This window comes from Triturus cristatus, chromosome 7 (assembly GCF_964204655.1).
Source record: "Triturus cristatus chromosome 7, aTriCri1.1, whole genome shotgun sequence".
Classification (NCBI taxonomy): Eukaryota; Metazoa; Chordata; class Amphibia; order Caudata; family Salamandridae; genus Triturus; species Triturus cristatus.
In genome coordinates, this window is record NC_140590.1 from 233,611,464 (window position 1) to 233,631,543 (window position 20,080).

The following is a 20,080-nucleotide window of genomic DNA, read 5'->3' on the forward strand; positions in this document are numbered from 1 at the left end:
TAGGTTAGGGACTCCTGTTGATCTCACAGTAGAACGGGTAGCACCAGTATCAACCAGAAAGGTAATGGGATAACCGTCAACATCCGCCTGCACAAAGGGTCCACTCTGGTCTACCTCCAAGACTGCTCCAAGAGTGCAGTCTTCCGACCCCTCAGGTACTATCATTGCGAAGGGTCTGGATCACAAAATCCTCCAACATTCCAATAAAAGGCATCTGTTGATACACCTGATTGCCTTGTGCAATCCTCGGAGGCTGGAGAACCTACACCTGTTGTCCCAAACTCCCTCCATTCATTGGTTTAGGTCTTGTCACCGTATCCACCATCTCAGACACCTGAGTTACCTCCCCATCTTGTATTTGATTTGCCGGGTTTAACCAACAATCAAGCTTCCAATGCCAGATCTTGTGACAATAATGACAAGCAGTATTCCTTCTTAAAGACCCCAAAATCCATTCCTGTCCTGGGATTTATTCCCCTACCTCTTCCCTGTCCCACAGGGACCAACACATTCTGTGTTCTACCCTGACCACAGAATAGCAAATTCCAAAATTAAGACGCAAATGATCATAGAAACCACATCCAGGGTCTTCTTCATCGATGGATAATAGACATGACCCTATCTGTCCCTACACAACCTCTATTATGGCATCCCCACATAGCATTTCCCAGGAAAGCCCTAGAAAGGTGTCAGCACATGGAGACTTCCTAAGAAGCACACTTACATTATATGGGTCGAGTAGCTTAAAGTTACAGAGCTCGTTCTAAGATGCTCTCCCCTCTCCAGGTAAGGCATAAGTCCCCTGGGCTCTGTCCCTATTAATACAAAAGGCAAAAACCACACCCACAAATGCATCACATGACTATTTCATCCAGTTGACACCACCTTGTAGGTAATGTTCCATGTAGCAATAGTATGTCCAGGTTCTTGCTCGACAACCTTGGTTCCCAGGCCTTTCCAGACACGAAAGACATCCTCCCTTGTTATCAGATCCGCTTATTCAAAGGCATTCTCTCCTCCCTATGTTTGACTAACTCCTGGAACAAAGACGTTATTCTAACTAACGAGGATGTCTTCTTTCACTGCAACAGAGACGTGAAAAGGAAAGAAAGAAAAAAAGAAAATTCCGCAGACACATAACTCTAATTATCAATTTCACTTAGAGCAAACAAGGAGAAACAAAAGTTAGGCCTATCTAGCTCAGCTAACATAAGAGTAGTGCCCACCTTTAAAATACAACGTATATCAACCATTAATATGCACACATTATATGAGCCTTTATACGAAATGTTGTTAGTCATGAATACACTTCTCACGTATATAATTCACATAAACACGTACATTTGTTACTTTAATTCTTTGATTACATGAAGGAAATATCTATCACTTCACTTACATGTTATTACAATTCACGTTCTAATACCATTTTTAAATTTTTTAATTTTGTTTATTGATGATCAGGCATATAACAAAATCCACAATGCACATCACATTTCGGTAAAAAATACAGTAGATTGATATAATTTATCATCAATTCACAGTGCAACGCTGTCTTGCTTATAGGCATCTTAAGTTGATAAAGCGATACCCTTATTCATTATAACACATCAGAGCTAATTATTCGACAGTTATCTCAAACACAGTATTTCGTAACAAATTTTATGCTTCTATTCCACTTTATCCTACAGTCGGTATCTGGCACAACATATGTTCAGTCCGTAAATATTGTATAAACGGATCCCAGAACTCTCTTAGGTGGGAGGACTTCGGTCGTTCCTATGCATAAGTTGCAAGCTGTTCCCTACAGTATGTCATGTCCGCTATCCAGTGTTTCAATTGTGGTGTGTGTTTGCTTCCCCACCTCATGGCAACCTGTCTTTTGGCCAACAATAGAGCTACTGCTAATAATTAACGTCTAGGGGGCTGTTTTATCTGATATAAGCCTAAAAGGCAGATCTGTGAAGTTTTGGGGATTTGCTCAGCCAGCATTACTCCTAAAGCATTTGTCACTTTCTGCCAGTAGCTATGCACTTGGGGCATGCCCAAGCAATGTGCATCAAATCTGCTTGAATGGCATTGCAGCGCAAGCATCAATCACCTTCTCAGGGGCCATATTTGTGTAGTTGTGCTGGTGTGTAGTATGTCTGATGCAGGAATTTAAAATGGATGATCCGAAGGTTGCAGTTTGGTGTGAGTGTTTGTGTGAGTGAGCAGCAATATTCCTAGTTATTTTTGGGATAGCGGTGGGTCTAGCATACTGTTCCATTTTTCTAAACCTCGTTCGTTTTGCCTGTGTTGTTCTTGTTGAGCTGCATTATAGAGCTTAGTTATGAGACGCTGATGCGTGGGTCATGTGAGCAGTACTTGTAGGGTATTATGCGTGAGAGGTTCTTGAGGGAAAGTGGGGTAAATATCTCTGATTGCAGGCGCAGCACGTAATCTAAATATCCAAATGACATTAGCGGTGTGTGGTTAGCATCTGGCAGTACGTCCAATTGGGTTACAAATTGGCCATTGGGAAAAGAATTGCTCATTGCGTGCAGTCCCGTTTCACCCAGTACTTTTTGAGATTTTTGTTCTTGCATCACTGTTATCCGGGGATGGTGTTGTAGTGGCATGGTGGGGGCATATGCCTGGAACCTATCTGCCAATCTTATCAATGCATGCCATGCTACAACTGTACTGTGCACTGGATTTATTACCGAGCGTGGGGTACTCTGTTTCGGCTCCGATATAAGAGCAACTAAAGATGTTGGATGACCAATTTCAGTCTCCACAGCCACATGTGGAAGGTAGTTATGTGGGTGTATCCAGTAATGTGCGTATTGTGCTTGGGCACAGAGATAATAAAGTTGTTAATCTGGGGCCCCGAATCCGCCCTGTGTGTAAGGCCGAGTGAGTTCTTTCTACTCCACACTGGGTTGTTTGCCCGCACATGTGAGTGTGGCCATACGTGAGCGCAATGTTGTGAAGAATTGTTGTGTGAGTATAATGGGTATGTTCGCAAAGAGATAGAGAAAGCGTGGTATAAATACAATTTTTTGGATCGCAATTCTGTTGGCTAGTGAGAGTGGATCCATCTGGTCACCTGACTTTGCAGTTTTGTAAGGGCCGTGCCATAGTTTTCACGTATTACCAGTTCAGGGTCGCAGTGTATCCATATGCCTAGGTATTTGACCGGCTCTGTTAGCCATTGCAGTGGGAAATCTAGAGGGAATTGTTTTGCAACAGGTGTCAGTGGGATTACCACTGATTTAGCCCAATTTATACTCAACCCAGAGTAATGTTCGAATCATATATATTCACGTATTAATGGATTTAGATTATCTTCCGGGTGGCGGATGTATAGGACCATATCATCTGCATATAATGATATGCTGATGGGTTGTAAACGGAACTGTAGTGCTAAATTTGCATGTTTTTGCCTAATTTTGCATGCCAGTGGTTCAAGTATACCATTTCACCACATCTTGCAATTTCACTTTCACAGTAGCTTTAATCGTTCCCTGGCCCAACATTCCCACTTGTCCTTCACTTTCACAGCCTTGATTCCTCCACCGATCCACTGACCCTATATCCTGTGAAACGTGCTGAACTCCAGAAGCTTCCTGACTCATTCCCACCTCCAGTATTCTTCCCATATGTCCTCCAACTGAAGCTTCCCATTTTCTTAAATATGACTGGAAATTGGCCAAGGCACCTTTCCGTACCGTATTAGGCCCGACACCTACCCTTGACGGGTCTGCGGTTGCTGGCAGTGGTGTACTGGCTTCTGCAAAAACAACAGTTGATTTACAGAATGCAGAATAATGTCATACATTCACCCCAGTACAGAGATCTGGGCCTAAATCCATCGTTTTTTTGCTCACCATGCCATTCCACTTTGAACCCAGCCATATGCAAATCAGTCTTGACCCTGTGCCTCATGGGAACAGTCCAGCCCGAACTGCCAAGCCAGGTCCTCCCTGGACTGGAAACAAGTATCCTAGGACCGGTTTTGGGGTTTCACCCCTCTCCAGCCCGGATAGCTTGATTCCAGTGGCATGGAGAGCACGGGACCCACGTCTGGGCATACCCGTCCCACTCGGGGTGAGAATTGCAAAACCAACAGTTGATGGACAGAATGCAGAACAATGTCATACATTCACCCCAGTACAGAGATCTGGGCCTAAATCCATTGTTTTTTTGCTCACCATGCCATTCCAGTTTGAACCCAGCCAAATGCAAATCAGTCTTGACCCTGTGCCTCATGGGGACAGTGCAGCCTGAACTACCAAGCCAGGTCCTCCCTGGACTGGAAACAAGCATCCTAGGACCGGTTTCAGGGTGTCACCTCTCTTCAGCCAGGATAGCTTGATTCCAGGGGCATGGAGAGCATGGGACCCACGTCTGTGCATACCCGTCCCACTGGGGGTGACAATTTCAAAAACAACAGTTGATGGACAGAATGCAGAACAATGTCATTCATTCACACCAGTACAGAGATCTGGGCCTAAATCCATCATTTTTTTGCTCACCATGCCATTCCAGTTCAAACCCAGCCATATGCAAATCAGTCTTGACCCTGTGCCTCATGGGAACAGTCCAGCCCGAACTGTCAAGCCAGGTCCTCCCTGGACTGGAAACAAGCATCCTAGGACCGGTTTCGGGGTTTCACCCCTCTTCAGCCAGGATAGCTTGATTCCAGTGGCATGGAGAGCACGGGACCCACGTCTGGGCATACCCCTCCCACTCGGGATGACAATTGCAAAAACAACAGTTGATGGACAGAATGCAGAACAATGTCATACATTCACCCCAGTACAGAGATCTGGATCTAAATACATCGTACTGGCTTCCACAGGCACTAAAAACAAATGATTCCTACTCATCGTAACATTTTCCCCTGATCTAATTCTTTCTCCAAATCCCATCTATGGCAGACTGTTGCTTTGCCCCTGATTTGGATCGTAGACAGAGACTACAGGTCCAATGGTGACTGGTACCGTAATAGCTTCCGGCAACCGTATAGAAACACTAACTCCACTAGTTTCAGGTCCTCCAAGCGCTGACATCCCTGTTCCTTCTGGCCCTGCTGACATCCTTCCTATTACTCTTGCACTGGGGCCTGTTAGTGGCATCTATACTCCTTCAGTACTCACTGCACTTTTCAATTGTTGCCTTCCCTCTTCCAACTGTGGATTATAAGGGCGAGGGTGCTCTACTAAAAATGTGTAGAATAAACTATCATCTGTATCACTTCTGTCATCCACATTCCTATATCGGTGTCTGTTTCCTTCACCAGTAAGGGGGTACAATTTTCCCCCCTTTATGGTGTCTACTCTCCATCTTCTCAATTGTGCATCCCACTGGGTGTCCTGATACACCTTCATTGCTTTTTTCATGAACACTAGCGGTGATAATGGACACCCTTGCCTTGTACCTCTATGAATATGCAGGGGTGGAGCAGTGGTGCCGTTAATCCAAAGACTTGCACATAGTTCTGTGTATAGCAGTTTAATCCAGTGTAGGAATGGGTGTGGGAATCCCATTCTTCGGAGGACAGAAAACATAAACGGCCACTCCCCAGAGTCAAATGCCTTAGCTGAGTCCAATAGGGCTGCAGCTGCGGGCAGGTCCGGTTGCAGTTGGTGGAACAGTGTAAATATGGTACACAAGTTGTGCGTCATCGATCGTGCTTGGATAAATCCAGATTGGTCTGGTAGGACTAACTTCTGCATTAGGGGTTGTAATCGCATGGCTATTATTTTGGCTAATATTTTGGCATCTAAATTTATAGGGACAAAGTTTGGTAAGAATAACAATGAGCCGGATTCTTCTCTGGTTTGAGTAGTGTGATTAGTAATGCTTCTCTTAGAGATGGGTGGAGAATCCTGTTTTCATACGCCTCCGAATACATAGCTAGGAGATGGGGGGCCAACAGGTCACTAAATTCTTTATACACTTCACTCGGGAGGTCATCTGTTCCCAGAGATTTATTGTTGAGAAGAGATCTAATGGCCTCTTTTATCTCGTCTTCAGTTATCGGCTGCATAAAGAATTCTCTATGTTCATCAGAAAGCCAGGCTTAGGCTATATCCTCAAAATATTCACTTATATCTGCGTCTGAAACAGACAGTTGTGTAGAGTACAGTTGCGCATAATAGTCAGACAATCTGTCTATGATAGAAGGCGTGTCATAGTGTGTTGTACAACGTGCATCCGTAATCTGTACAATATGTGATGGGGTGCGTGAGGTTTGGATCCTGCTAGCAAGTGTGCATCCTGGGCAGCCCCCCTCCCAGTAGTTCTGCGCTGTGTGTCTTCGTGTGAGGTATTTCACCTCACTGTCTGCATACTGATGACATATATACATTTTGTTTCTAATTTCTGCAAGTAGTGTAGAGTTCAGGGTTCACGTGGACTCTTTTTCTAGTGCCTGAATATCCTTTTCTACTTTACTCAGCTGTTGCCGTATGTCCCTCAGTACCCATGCAAAATCCCCAAATTATTACTTTGAAGGCCTCCCAGAGTGTTTGGACGCTGGTGACTGTCCCCGTGTTGTGCACAAAGTAGTCTATTATAGCTTGTCTTCAATCTGTTTTAAATTCTTGGTCTAGCATTGCAGTCGTCGGGAACCACCACATAAATTGTCTGGGACTGTGTGTGGGGAGTGCCAGTACCAGTCGGACAGGTGCATGATTAGATAGTTTCTTAGGCATGTGGTCTATTGAGCTTGTCCATGTGCTAACTGCACCTGTTGCAATCCAGTAGTCTATTCTAGACCACATATTATATGTTGTGGAGGTGCAGGTTCCTTCTCTGCACCCCGGATTCCATAGTCGCCATAAATCTAGCATCCTCCACTCCTCCATGCCATCTCTAAGCACCTTAGAAGCTTGTCTACCATATTTATTGTTGCTTGTTGACCTATCCATTGCCAGATCTAACCATGTATTGAAGTCTCCTCCCCAGACTATTTCTGCTTGCCCTAAAGTCTGCAGCTTCGCTCATATTTGTGCAAAAAATGTTGGGTCGTCTATATTCGGTCCATATGTATTGACTAGGGTTAACGTGGTGCCACCAAAGTTTCCCAGAACTATAGTGTAACAGCCTTGAGTGGCCAAGAGTGTATGCAATAGGGTAAATGGGATGCCACTTTTAACTAATATTAGGACTCGTCCGGCATATGTTGAGTAGGAGGACGCTATTCGGGTGGACGCCCAGTGGGCACCCTCTTTTAATTCTGAGGAGTTGGTGAGGTGTGTTTCTTGGAGGCAGGCCACCTCCACGCCATGTTGGTTGAGGTAGGCAAGCATCCATCTTCTGCGGGATGTTCAACCCCCTAATGTTCCTTGTAAGCAGTGTTTATGATCTAACAGTATGTGTCATGCTGCAATCTTGTTTCTGTGTTCAGGGTGTATTTATTCTTTGACCGTGTTGCCCTAAATATGCTGATGACTGTGTTACCTGTGTCTATGTCATTGACCATGTTTTTTCCCTTTACCCCACAGCCTCCCCCACCCACTCTGGTACCCCAATTGTATCGGATTACTGCTTCCCCCGCCCCCTCCCTCATTAAACGTTCCCCAAACAACTAAATGAACTGGGTATGGTGCACACATGTGAGCAGGAGCGGCCAGCCGAAATCCCCCGTTGTTGGAAATCACAGGGTGACCGTGCATTTCTAATATATGCATGTGTCAGCATGAGAACATTTGTTAACCTAGACCTTTTCTTTGCCTCTACATCAATTGCGAGTCACATCTATGCCCTTTAAATAATCTGCCTCAGGAGGTATGGCTTAGTGGTAATGTTCATAGAGCTAGGCGGCTGTAGCATCAATAGTTAATATCTATAGGTCCACTTATCTGATACAGCCAAAGTTCGATGTGCCATGGGGGTCCTAAACAGTGCCATTATCCAGGGTCATCTAGTCCTGAGGCTTGTTCTTGTTCATCAGCTACGCCTCTAGGTGATTTCCTTTAGGTACTCAGTTGCGCTCGCTGCTGCAGGTATTGTTGTAGAGACTTAGGGTCACCGAAACATTTGGACCTGCTATTCACAGTGATTTTGAGACGGGCCGGATACTGCATTGCATATGGTATATTTAGTCTTGGAGTTTCCTTATTATAGGTATACATTTCTTTCTCGAATTTTGTGTTGCACGTATGTGAAGCAAAGACAACATAAGCATTTAAATGGGATTTACTAAGCCATGCAAAGCGACCTTGTGTGGTTCTTTGTGCTTTAGTAAATCCAGAGTAACGCAAGCCAGTGCACATCGTTGCCTTTTAACACCCTGTGTTACGAAGGCTTTCCATATGTGGAGCATGTGCATTCTCAGGCATTCACCCATGGAATTTGAAGCAATACAGATTCACTAAGTTGAGCAAAAACCTGGGATTGCATCAAAATGGCACGACTTTCGAAGTGAGGCGTAACAAGGAGAAATATCTGTATTGCTCCTCGTTACTTCCTCTTTCAATTCATAGAATTAGGACATGCATCAAAGGATTGTTTTTATGCAGAAATGTGTCCCTTCCAGCACAAAAACAGTACTACTCATACTGCAGGCACCCATGCATCATGGCGATCAGAAGTCAGTGTGTAACAGGCCGGGCTTTTTATACACTTTTTATACTCTGATTTTTCAGGAAATACTCACTTCGTGGGCTGAAGATTTGGAGGTTTCTATGGGTTGGCAGTATAAGAAACATGAATAAGAACCATTTAGAAAAGGGATATCCTAATACATAATAGTATAATAATATAATACATAGGTGTCCTCCAGCTTCTAGTCTTCTTTCTTGACTTCCATGTCTTTCTGTGCCTTTAGACATTGGTACATCTCCTAGTTTCTTTCTCCTGATCCTCATACTGGCCCTGGTTCAACTAGTTCTAGTCACCCTGGCAGTTTTCTTTTCTGAATTTAGGGGTCATGGTTGTAGCTCCTCACTCTTAGTCTGGTTTGCCTATCAGTGGTCTTCCTATTATTGGTTCTCACAGTTCATTTACTCTCCCCACTGGACTTGATCCCTTTGTTTCTGGTTCTCCTTGTAAGGGTCTGTGTATGCCCAGTCCTCTTGCCATCCTGGTCATTTTAGGACCCCCTTCTCCTAGCTCTTTCTTTCTTTTGTTTGTGATCATCTTGATCCTTTTCCATTTAACCTGGTACTTCTGATCCTACTCACCCTGCTCATCTAATTCCCAGTACATCAGTTTCTGGTCCTGCTGGTCCCCTTGGTCTACCTGGCCTCTTGTGTCCTGGTCATCTCAGGTCTTGCCCTCTTAGCTCTAGAGTTCCTGCTTTGGATCATCCTTGTCCTCCTGGCACTGTGCCTACTCCTCCTGGTCCTTCTGGCACTGCACCCAATGGTTTGAGCTTCTTGTTCCTTGTTATTGTTTTTTTGGGCCTTTCTGAGCCTCATTTTGGTCCTGGTACTCCTAGGCATCCAGGTCCAGTCCCCTTAGTCTTCCTGGCTCTGGCCGGTCTGGTCCTCCTTATATTTGTCACCCTGGTCCTGCTACTTCAAGTCCTGGTCTTTCCGCTCCACTTGGTATGCTGTGCACTGGTACTATGGTCATGGGCCCCAGGCACTCCTGGGCCTGTTCCTGGTATTATTGGTCCTTCTAATCCCCTTGCTCTGGTCCTGGCCCTTCTGGCATTGGCTCTCCTGGTATTCTTGGTATTGCCCTCAAGTCTTCCTTGCTTATTCTGCCCCAGTGCTAATGTCCTGGATCTTGTCTTTTTTTGACCTGTTCCTCATTCTCTTGGCTCTGGTCTTCCTGCTGCTTGTCCTCGTGCTGCAACACAAAATCATCACAGTCCTCATTTAGCAGGGCCTCCTGGGCCTGGCCATCCTGTTGCTCATCTATCTAGCCATGCTTTTCCTAGCCCGGTGCCCTCAACTTCCAGGCTGTGATCACCCAGGTCCTGATACTCCTGGTCCTTATCCTCCTGATCCTCCTTTTCCTCCTCATCATGGTCCTCCTAGTCCTGTTTCTCAAGGTTCTATCCTCTTTATCCTGATCTTTCTGGTCCCCTTAGTCCTTTGTTTTCTCGTCCTCTTAGAACTTTTCCTTTTCACTCTGGCTGCCTGTGTCCCTGCTCTCAGCTACCTGGCACTCCTGGCCAAGGTCATGTTATTCTTGTTTTTCATAGTCCATTTTCTTCTCGAGATTATATGCCTATTGTCCCTGATCCTATTGGTCCTGTTCCTCATAGTTTGGGTTCTCCGGGACTTAGTTCTCCTGGACTTGACCCATCTGCTATCTTAGTCTTGTTCTCCTTTGCCATTGTCATCCTGGTCCTTCTTGTCCTATTGTTCTTGTTATAATAAACTTTGCCTTTTGGCTATCATTGGGATTCCAGGTTCCCTCAATCTTGGCCCATCTGGCCCTGTTCCTTTGTGGTACTCTTGATCCAAGTCACCTTGTCCTGATTCTCCTTACCATCAACCTCTTAGTCCTGGTACTACAGGTCCTGGTCCATCTTGCTTCTCTTGTCCTGGCACTCTTAGTCTTTGACCTCCTGGTTTGGGTTGTCCTTGCTCTCCTGAATCTGTACCTTATTCCTTTAGTTCTATTGGTACTGCAACCATTGATCCAGGGCCTCTTGATCCAGGTTCTCTTTGGTCGGGTCTGCCCACAACTATCTATTGCACTTGGTTTTCTAGATGCTGGTTAGCCTTCTTACTTTAGATCCTCCTTACGCTAGTCCTTGTAATCATTGCTCTGTCCCACTTGATAATCCGAGCCCTGGTTCCTTATGTCCTTATCTACATGACACTCTTAGCCCTGTTTTCGGTATTCCTTGCCATGATCCTTTCAGTTTACCTAGTCCCCTTGATCTAGTATCTGGGAGCCATTCGTATTGCCTCCCTTGGTCTTCCTTATACCGGTCCCGCTTATCCTAGTGTCCTAGACACACTGGATATTGCCCTTCAGGTTCTAATCTTCTTAGTCCTCTTCAATCTGGTCCTGCTCTTCCTTGCCCGCATGGCTCTGCAATAAATTGCCCTGTTAGTCATCATCCTAGCCTTTCCTAGTTCTGATGTTCCTTGACCTCCGGTTCATGCTAGTCTAAGAACATCCTGACCGTGTACATTCTGGTCCTCGTTTGACAGGTTATAATTCCATGTACTCCTGCCACTAGTTTTTTGGATCCTGGGTCTCCTGTCTTACAGGGTCCCAGTGCTGGGCCTTTTCATCCTTTTCATCCTAATTCTCGTCAATCAGTCCTCCTGGTCCAGCACCCTGGTTTATCTATCCCCCTGTTTGCCTGTTAATAATCCTTCTGATCCTGGCCACCTTGGTCCATGTAGTCCTGGTCTTAGCTTTGGTGCTTCTTTGTCTGGCCCTCATGTATCAGGTCTTCTGATGCTAGTTCTACTGGCCTTGGTTTCCCTAGCCTTCCTAATCCCCAATCCTCCTCCCCATCCTACTCCTGATAGTCCTCCAGTTCTCCTAGTTTATTTATTCTATCATTTTCTTGAATGTCTGACCATCGGCCACTCTATCATTGCCCTCTTAGTAATAGTCCTATTGGATCTGGTCTTCCTTTGGCACAGCTGCTCCTAGTTCCTATGTTGTGGGTCACCATTGGTCATGTAGTTCTTGCCACCCTGGTTTAGGATCTCCCTGAGTCTGACACTCCTGAACCTTCTGATCCTGGTCTCACTGGACCTAGACTTTCTCATCCTTTATAAGCTCCTGGTCATGCTAATGTAGGGCCACCAGCTCCTGCTAGCCCTGGTTTTCTGGTTGTGGTCTTCCTGGTCTTTGTCCTATTGCTTTTGGTCCCTTGGTGCTCCTTGATCTGATGTCTGTGGTTTTGACCTTCCAGTCCATGGTCCTTCTCTCCACTCGTCTCCTGGTCCTCTTTGTTCTGTCTACTTGGGTCTGCTACTCTTGGCCCTGGTTGTCCACATTCCTCTGGACCTCGTCTGTGTGTACAGGCTATCATAGTCCTCCTTGACATTTTGGTCCAGGGCCTTCTATTTCTTTTACCTCTGGTCCTTCTGTTCCTTCTGGCCCTTGCCCACTCAGTCCTGATCCCCCTGTTCCACATTCTCCTGGCCCTCCTGATCCTTCTCACTCTGGTTCGGGTACCCCGAGTGTTGTTTTTTACTGTCCTGTTCCTCATCGTCAATTTGTTCCTAGTCCCCTATGGCATTGGTAACCCTGGTTCTCATAGATTAGGTCTCCCTGGGCCTAGTTCTTCTTGTCCTAGGTCTTGTGGCTCTAGTCGTTCTAGCCCTCCTAGTGTTCCATCTCTTGGCCTTATTTTTCTACTTTTCATCCTCCTCCAGATTTGAATTTATTTTTTGGGCTTCCAGATTTTTTTTGCTGAGACATCACAGTCTTAGAAATAAGGGTCCAGTAGAGACAGGACCTTGGCCACTTATAACACTGCTTACCATGTTAAAAATCAAAACTACTATTCCCAAGATCGATGGTGCAGGTGGCTAAAATGGCAGTGTGGCTGAACAGAGCACCCATGACAGGCGACCAATAAGCATCAATGCCTTAAACCTACTCTGCTGAGTGAATCATATGAACCAATGTGTCAGATGTATCAACGCTTTTTGTGTCCGCAAACAGGCCGATTTGCAGAATCAGCCCGTTTGTGAACGCAAAAATGCATTTTGCAATGTATCAACATTTTTTAATAAGCTATATGGGTAATCGCAATTATTTGCGATTACCTAAATTGCGAATGCATTTAGGAAATCGAAAATTGCGATTCCTTAAATGCAATGCTGGAAGCAAAAAAATATTGCGACCTGGCTTTCAGGAATCGCAAATTACCACCAACTTCAAGTTGGTGGTCATTTGCAAATTCCTAGAAAAATGCACTTTTTTGCATTTTTCTAGGTGCCATGTGGCATACATGCATGCCCTTAGGGCATGTATGTGCGCCACATGTGCACACATGCCTATTTCAGGGGTGCAACAGGGTGTCCTTTAGGCCCCCTTGAAAATTCATGCGGAATTTGCGAATACCTATCGGGTACTCGCAAATTAAGGATACAATTCCCTTTCATTCCTGTGGGCATCTAGGCCCACAGAAATTATTGGGAAGCCATTCCTTATTTGCGACTCGTAATTTGCGAGTCGCAATAAGGAATACATAGGAATCGCAATTTTATTTGCGATACCTACAAACATTGCATTTTGCGAGTCCATAATAGAGAATCTGTAAAATTTGCTATTAAGGACTCGCAAAATACAATGGGACCGATTCACAGAACTATTCTGAGATCAAATTCTAAACTTACTACTTTTGGTATTCACAGAAGGCATTTAGTAGTAGTAAAGTTAGGACTCCAAACTTTACTACTACTAAACTGAGACAAAATCCTGACTTTACGACTTTCGGTTTTCACAAAAGGCATTTAGTAGTCGTAAAGTTAGGAATCCTAATTTACTACTACTAAATACCTTCTGTGAATACCAAAAGTAGTAAGTTCAGGATTTCAGCTCAGATTAGTTCTGTGAATCGGCCCCAATGTTGATACATCTGGCCCATTACAGCGTTTCACTCAATTTACCTCCTTCAAGTTTCCAAAATCACTGCACCCCCAAACAATAATTACCGACTGTACGTGTTCCTCTCTCTGTAGCCCAGATACCTCCTAATTGTCTTCATTCCCTGTTTGCTGCTGCTTGCTGACTGCTGCTGTGTTGCGAGATTTCAATTAGTAAGCAAGAAGAATCCCTCTTAAAGAGAAGCATAAAGCTGGCACAAGGCCAACAAGAAAGACCATCCATCAGAAGCCCAAAAAGAGCCCAGCCATCAAAAGTCATCAAAAGGAGCATCATGAACATTAAAAAAATAATGTATTGTTATGAGTCAATAAAACATTTACCTAACATGCTTTAAAAGCATACTCAGTATTATTTGTTGACAGACAAATAATCCCCGACTGAAGCACAAAATATCTGTGTGTCATACCTTGAACTTCTGTTTGATTTCTATTTATTTTATTTGAATATTAAAATTACAAAAATGTTTTTATTCAAACTGGATTTTTTTTATCTGTAGACAGCTTAGCTGAATTCATGCACTTACATTTTTACAAACTATTGTACATTTGTATATTCAGTTACTTTCAAATGCTTCACACATATTGCTTCCCCATTGCAAGATGGCCACCATGCTACCATTGCTTGGAGTCTCTTTTTTTTTATGGATGGCTAAATAAAGACCTCCTTCACGTTATTTACCCGGCCTCTGGTCATATTGTACATCATCTCTGCTATTTACTCTATGGCCGGATAAGAAGCCGAAAGTATGGACTACTTTGTCAGACGCTGGGTAAATGGCAGAGATGTTGTACTATTTGGCCCACGGCCATGTAAAAAGACACTTCTTTGTAATAAAGTGACTGTATTTATTGGCATGCATTTGAATATTAAAAAAACAGGCCTATAGTCTTTATTATAGGCTTTATACAATACAGGCATTTGGGTCATGTCTTTAATACCCAATTTACAAAGCTACTGCATGCCTTTTTCCCAAGATACTAAGCATAGGTATTGAGCCCAGTTAACTCGTTCTCTTTATATGGAGCCCAGGCAAGACACAATGTTGAATATCAGCAGAGCTCAGCTTTTTGAGAAGGCGAGGGTCACAGACAGGGAAGCTGCTCCTGCAGCCTGCAGGCAGTAGATAAATAGAACACACCATCCTCAACTTCTGAAGAAAACCTGCAGTTTTCATGCTGAAGTGGTTTATCAGATGCGTCCCAGAGCAAGTCTTTTCCCTGTTCCTGTGCTGCGGAAGGAATGGCATTGGAACACCTTTGGATTGCATAATAAATGGACCAATGAGCCCACCTGAAACACACATTAGTGTTCTTATCCTTGGCAAAACATAAGAGAGACACAGGAGCTTGTCATACTGGTCTTAGCAAATCTTAGTCAGGCAGAGATTGATGTGACATGGGAGTATTCAATTTATGGCATACCAGGGTTCCAGGTTTGTTTGTGGGGGCTGGCAGTTGGGACTTCGCCTAGCTGTGAGGGAGCTGGGTGGTCTTGATCCTCTGAGCAAATAAACTAACTGGAAGTTCCATGTGACGGCAGTGGTGTCTTTGATTACATTATGACAATTTTGGCGACAATCAGATCTGCCAGGAATTTGAAAGAGCTGGCTATGTGTGTTGGTCTGCACATAGATGAGGAGAGCCACATATGAAGTAATCGCTTTGGTTCTTCTACGGAATATGTAAATATCAATGTCATGGCTCCTGTGAAGTATAACTGTTGCTATACTTTGGTTGTGTTTCTGGAGGTCACTAAATACAATTAAAAAAATGTTTAAACCTGAAGTAATCGCTTTGGTTACATGCACAAAGCTGTGCTTTAAATGTGATCCAGGATACAAATCGTTGTGTGCAGCTGATGGGTGTGACGGATAGCATGTAAGTTCAGTGACAGGAATTTCTGCGTGTAACATGCTGATCCGCAAAAGAAAACCAGCATTGGCATAGCCAATAGTTCTCGCTTTTGGGACCTTCTAAGTATTTAATTATGCAGCACAATATCCTTGGTGAAACCACATCAACTGTTGTGTGGCTAAACACTTATAAGGTCCCAAAGGCGAGACCTATTGGCTATGCCAATGCTTGGTGTGGGTGTGTGTATGGTTGTGTGTGTGTGGTTGTATGTGTGTGGTTGTGTGTGGTTGTGTGTGTTTGGTTGTGTGTGTGTGTGTGTGTTGTTGTGTGTGTGCGTGGTTGTGTGTGTGTGGTTGTGTGTGTGTGTGGTTGTGTGTGTGTGGTTGTGTGTGTGGTTGTGTGTCGGTGTGGTTGTGGGTGTGGGTGCAGTTGTGGCTGCGGGTGCAGTTGTGGGTGTGTGTGTGTGGATGTGTATTTGGGTGTGGTTGTGTGTGTGCTTATGTGTGTGGTTGTGGTTGTGTTTGTTGTGTGCGTGGTTGCGTGTGTGGTTGTGTGTGTGCGGTTGGGTGTGGTTGTGTGTGTGTGTGTGTGTGTGTGTATGGTTGTGTGTATGGTTGTGGTTGTGTGTGGTTGTGAGTGTGTGTGTGTGGTTGTGTGTGTGGTTGTGTGTGTGGTTGTGTGTGTGGTTGTGATTGTGGTTGTGTGTGGGTGCAGTTGTGGGTGTGGGTGTGGTTGTGGGTGTGTGTGTGGATGTGTGGTTGGATGTGGATGGGTGTGGTTGTGTGTGTGGTTGTGTGCGGTTGTGGTTGTGTGTGTGTGGTTGTATGTGTGGTTGTGTGTGTGGTTTTGTGTGGTTGTGTGTAGTTGTGGTTGTGTGTCTGGTTGTGTGTGCGTGGTTGTGTGTGTGGTTGCGTGTGTGGTTGTGTGTGTGTGGTTGTGTGTGTGTGTGTGTGTGTGTGGTTGTGTGTGTGTGGTTGTATGTGTGGTTGTGTGTGTGGTTTTGTGTGGTTGTGTGTAGTTGTGGTTGTGGGTCTGGTTGTGTGTGTGTGGTTGTGTGTGTGGTTGTGTGTGTGGTTGTATGTGTGGCTGTGTGTGTGGTTGTGTGTGGTTGTGTGTGGTTGTGTGTGTGGTTGTGTGTGTGTGTGGTTGTGTGTGTGGTTGTGGGTGGTTGTGTGTGTGGTTGTGTGTGTGGTTGTGTGTGTGTGGTTGTGTGTGTGTGTGTGTGTGTGGGTGTGTGTGTGGTTGTGTGTGGTTGTGTGTGTGGTTGTGTGTGTGTGGTTGTGTGTGTGTGGTTGTGGTTGTGTGTGTGTGGTTGTGTGTGTGGTTGTATGTGTGGTTGTGGTTGTGTGTGTGCTTGTGTGTGTGTGTTTGTGGTTGTGTGTGTGGTTGTGTGCGTGTGGTTGTGGTTGTGTGTGTTGTGTGTGGTTGTGTGTGTGGTTGTGTGTGTGCAGTTGTGTGTGATTGTGTGTGTGGTTGTGTGCATGGTTGTGTGTGTGGTTGTGTGTGTGGTTGCGTGTGTGGTTGTGTGTGGTTGTGTGTGTGGTTGTGGGTGTGGTTGTGTGGTTGGGTGTGGTTGTGTATGTGTATGGTTGTAGGTATGGTTGTGTGTGTGTGGTTGTGTGTGTGGTTGGGTGTGGTTGTGTGTGAGTGTGTGTGTGTGGTTGTGTGTGTGGTTGTGTGTGGTTGTGTGTGGTTGTGTGTGTGGTTGTGTGTATGTGGTTGTGTGTGTGGTTGTGGGTGTGGTTGTGGTTGTGTGTGTGGTAGTGTGTGTGGTTGTGTGTGTGTGGTTGTGTGTGGTTGTGTGTGGTTGTGGTTGTGTGTGTGTGTGGTTGTGTGTGTGTGTTGTGTGTGTGATTGTGGTTGTGTGTGTGGTTTTGTGTGTGTGGTTGTGTGTGTGGTTGTGTGTGTGGGTGGGTGTGTGTGTGTGTCTGGTTGTGTGTGTGTGTGGTTGTGGTTGTGTGTATGGTTGTGGGTGGGGTTGTGTGTGTGTGGCTGTTTGTGTAGTTGTGGTTGTGTGTGTGGTTGTGTGTGAGGTTGTGTGTGTGTGGTTGTGGTTGTGTGTGTGTGTGGTTGTGTGGTTGTGCATGTGGTTGTGGTTGTGTGTGTGGTTGTGGTTGTGTGTGTGTTTGTGTGTGTGGTTGTGGTTGTGTGTGTGACAGCAATACTAAAAGCATCTCAAAATAAAGGAACACAAACATCGAGTTTGTGGAAAGAGAAAGCATGTTGTAAGTCAAACGGGCGCAGCAAAGCATTAACACACCAACAAAACAAACAAGATCACTTAGCGAAGACTGAGTGCTGATAATGGATACACACAGCCCATCATCTTAAGAGTTCAATTGCAGCCAATGTGCACTCAAACCTGCCCCCTCCTTGTGAGTTGCACCCCATATTTCATGAGTTGTAACTGCTGCACCCACCATAGCGCTTTGAGATCTATAGCACTACATAGGTCTAATCGATTAACCAGTCGCCAACATGCTGTGCTTTTAAAGAGAATGTGCTAAAAGTTTCCAGCTTCCTCATCATGTCCTCATGAAAGCGCCAACGAAAGGACTCCTGAATGGTGCAACGGACATGAAGCAGCCGCTGCGATCAGAAATAAACACTGTGAACGTTGTCCAGTTTCACAGTAACATTTCCTTAATGTTCTTTAAGTCACAAAACAGTAATACTAAAAGCATCTCAAAATAAAGGAACACAAACATCGAGTTTGTGGAAAGAGAAAGCATATTGTAAGTCAAACGGGCGCAGCAAAGCATTAACACAACAACATGTTCTTTGATGTTTGATGTTCTTTGAACAAGAACATCAAAGGAGCGCCGCGAAAGTGATCGCGGGCGAAAGTTAAAGTGATCGTGCGCGCTTAATGAGCATGACGAGGTTTGCCAGCCTCTGCTCCTAAGCGCTCGCCCGCGCACATGCACTGTAGCTCTAGGCTGGCCATGGTAGCATTTTTTGAGCCCTCACAAAAAGTCTCGCCAGAGCAGCGCATGCGCTGGGTCAGGCGAGACCTAAAATGACTCCCGGAGGTGTGTAAACACGTTTTGCAACTGCTAAGGAAAATGCTCTATTTAGTAAAGTTCAGGTCGACAGGGAGCACCAGAGGCAGTACTAGCCTGCAAACTGAACAATGAGGCCAACGGTGACAGAGCGTACAGCTAACGGGTGGCACAAGCAGTGCTTCAGCGTGGTGGAAGGCAACGGGCGCATGTGCACCACGCAGCAACACAAATCAAGCATTGGCATTGCCAATAGGTCTCGCTTTTGGTACCTTATAAGTATTTAGTTATGTAGCACAATATCCTTGGTGCAATAACATCACCTGTTACATGGCTAAAAACTTATAAGGTCCCAAAGGCGAGACCTATTGGCTATGCCAATGCTTGTTATATTTGTTACAAATAAGCTGCAGGGCTGTTCTTCTGCCATCTTGAAAAGCTAACTTTAAATAAATCCTAAACGACTGCCGCAGCATCATCACATATATGCGCTTATATGTGATGATGCATGCAAACCAATACTTCATAGCTCTGTGACAAGCATTTTGACTTTTTTTTGGGCAAAAGCCGTTCACATTGGCTAAAGTGTTTTTTTTACTGATGCTGCACAACACTGACAAAGTGAAAAGGACGACTATTGCATTCAAAAGGCGAGTAATTTGGTTTGCTACTTTCTTGGTTTTTGTTCCTTTCTCAGAAATTAAAGGTGGTCTACATTGAAGGCTCCCTCGCCTTCAAAATTATCCTCTTTATGTTTCTTTTTTAAAAGAAGGTTGGGTGGCAAGGAAGATTTCATTATAGTCTTTCCTTTCTAAGTAATACAAACTGAGGAAGGACATAATGAATGCCTTTTTTTCCATCGAGCCTTTATTTAACACAGACAACAAACTGGACTGAATCAAAGGCAAAGCAGCCTTCAAAACAGACCACTTTTCAGTTCATTGTGTGGCTTTAATGTGCTAAAGCTCATGGCTTAGCACTGAAACCCAGACCTATTGCCTTTTCCCATTCTCGGTGGTTGCTTTTTCGCTATGGCCTATTTACTGATCATGACAAACAAAAAATGAAGGAGGCACAGGAAGGAGCATGTGGGGAAGTCCCTAACCATCACCGATAGGATATCTAAGCAAACAAGCATTTTCAAAGGCTTTTAGTCGCGCCTATTGATTGCAGGGTAGGAGGCACCATAGTGGGAGGGAGGGAGGGCATGTGGGAGAGCAACACCCTGAATGGCACAGCGGGTCTGGCAGGGCGGGGGCACTTGGTATGGAGGGTGGGAGAGAGGTCAAGCGAGGCAACAACATGGACAGCAAGAACAGGGCAAGCAAAAACACAGAGCGGGTTCTGACAAGCAACAACTGGGACAGCGGCTGCAGCCAAGCAATAACGCAGACCGAGGAAGGAGGGCTGGGGGAGACAACCAACAACAGAAACAGTGGTTGGAGGCAAGCAACAACATGGACGTAGGAAGGTGCAAAGCCAAAAAGATGGAGCACGAGAGGGCACGCAACAACACGGAATGGGTGGCAGAATTAAAGGAAGAAAATCAGAAAGTTGGAATATCACGCACACCGTTTTTTATCCAAATATAAATGTTTCTTGAACAGGTAGTGGCGTGCTGATAGAGGAGCGACCTCTAAACCAAGGTCGGTAAATCGATGAATGTTGCACTAACCCGTCCTGGGTAGTGTC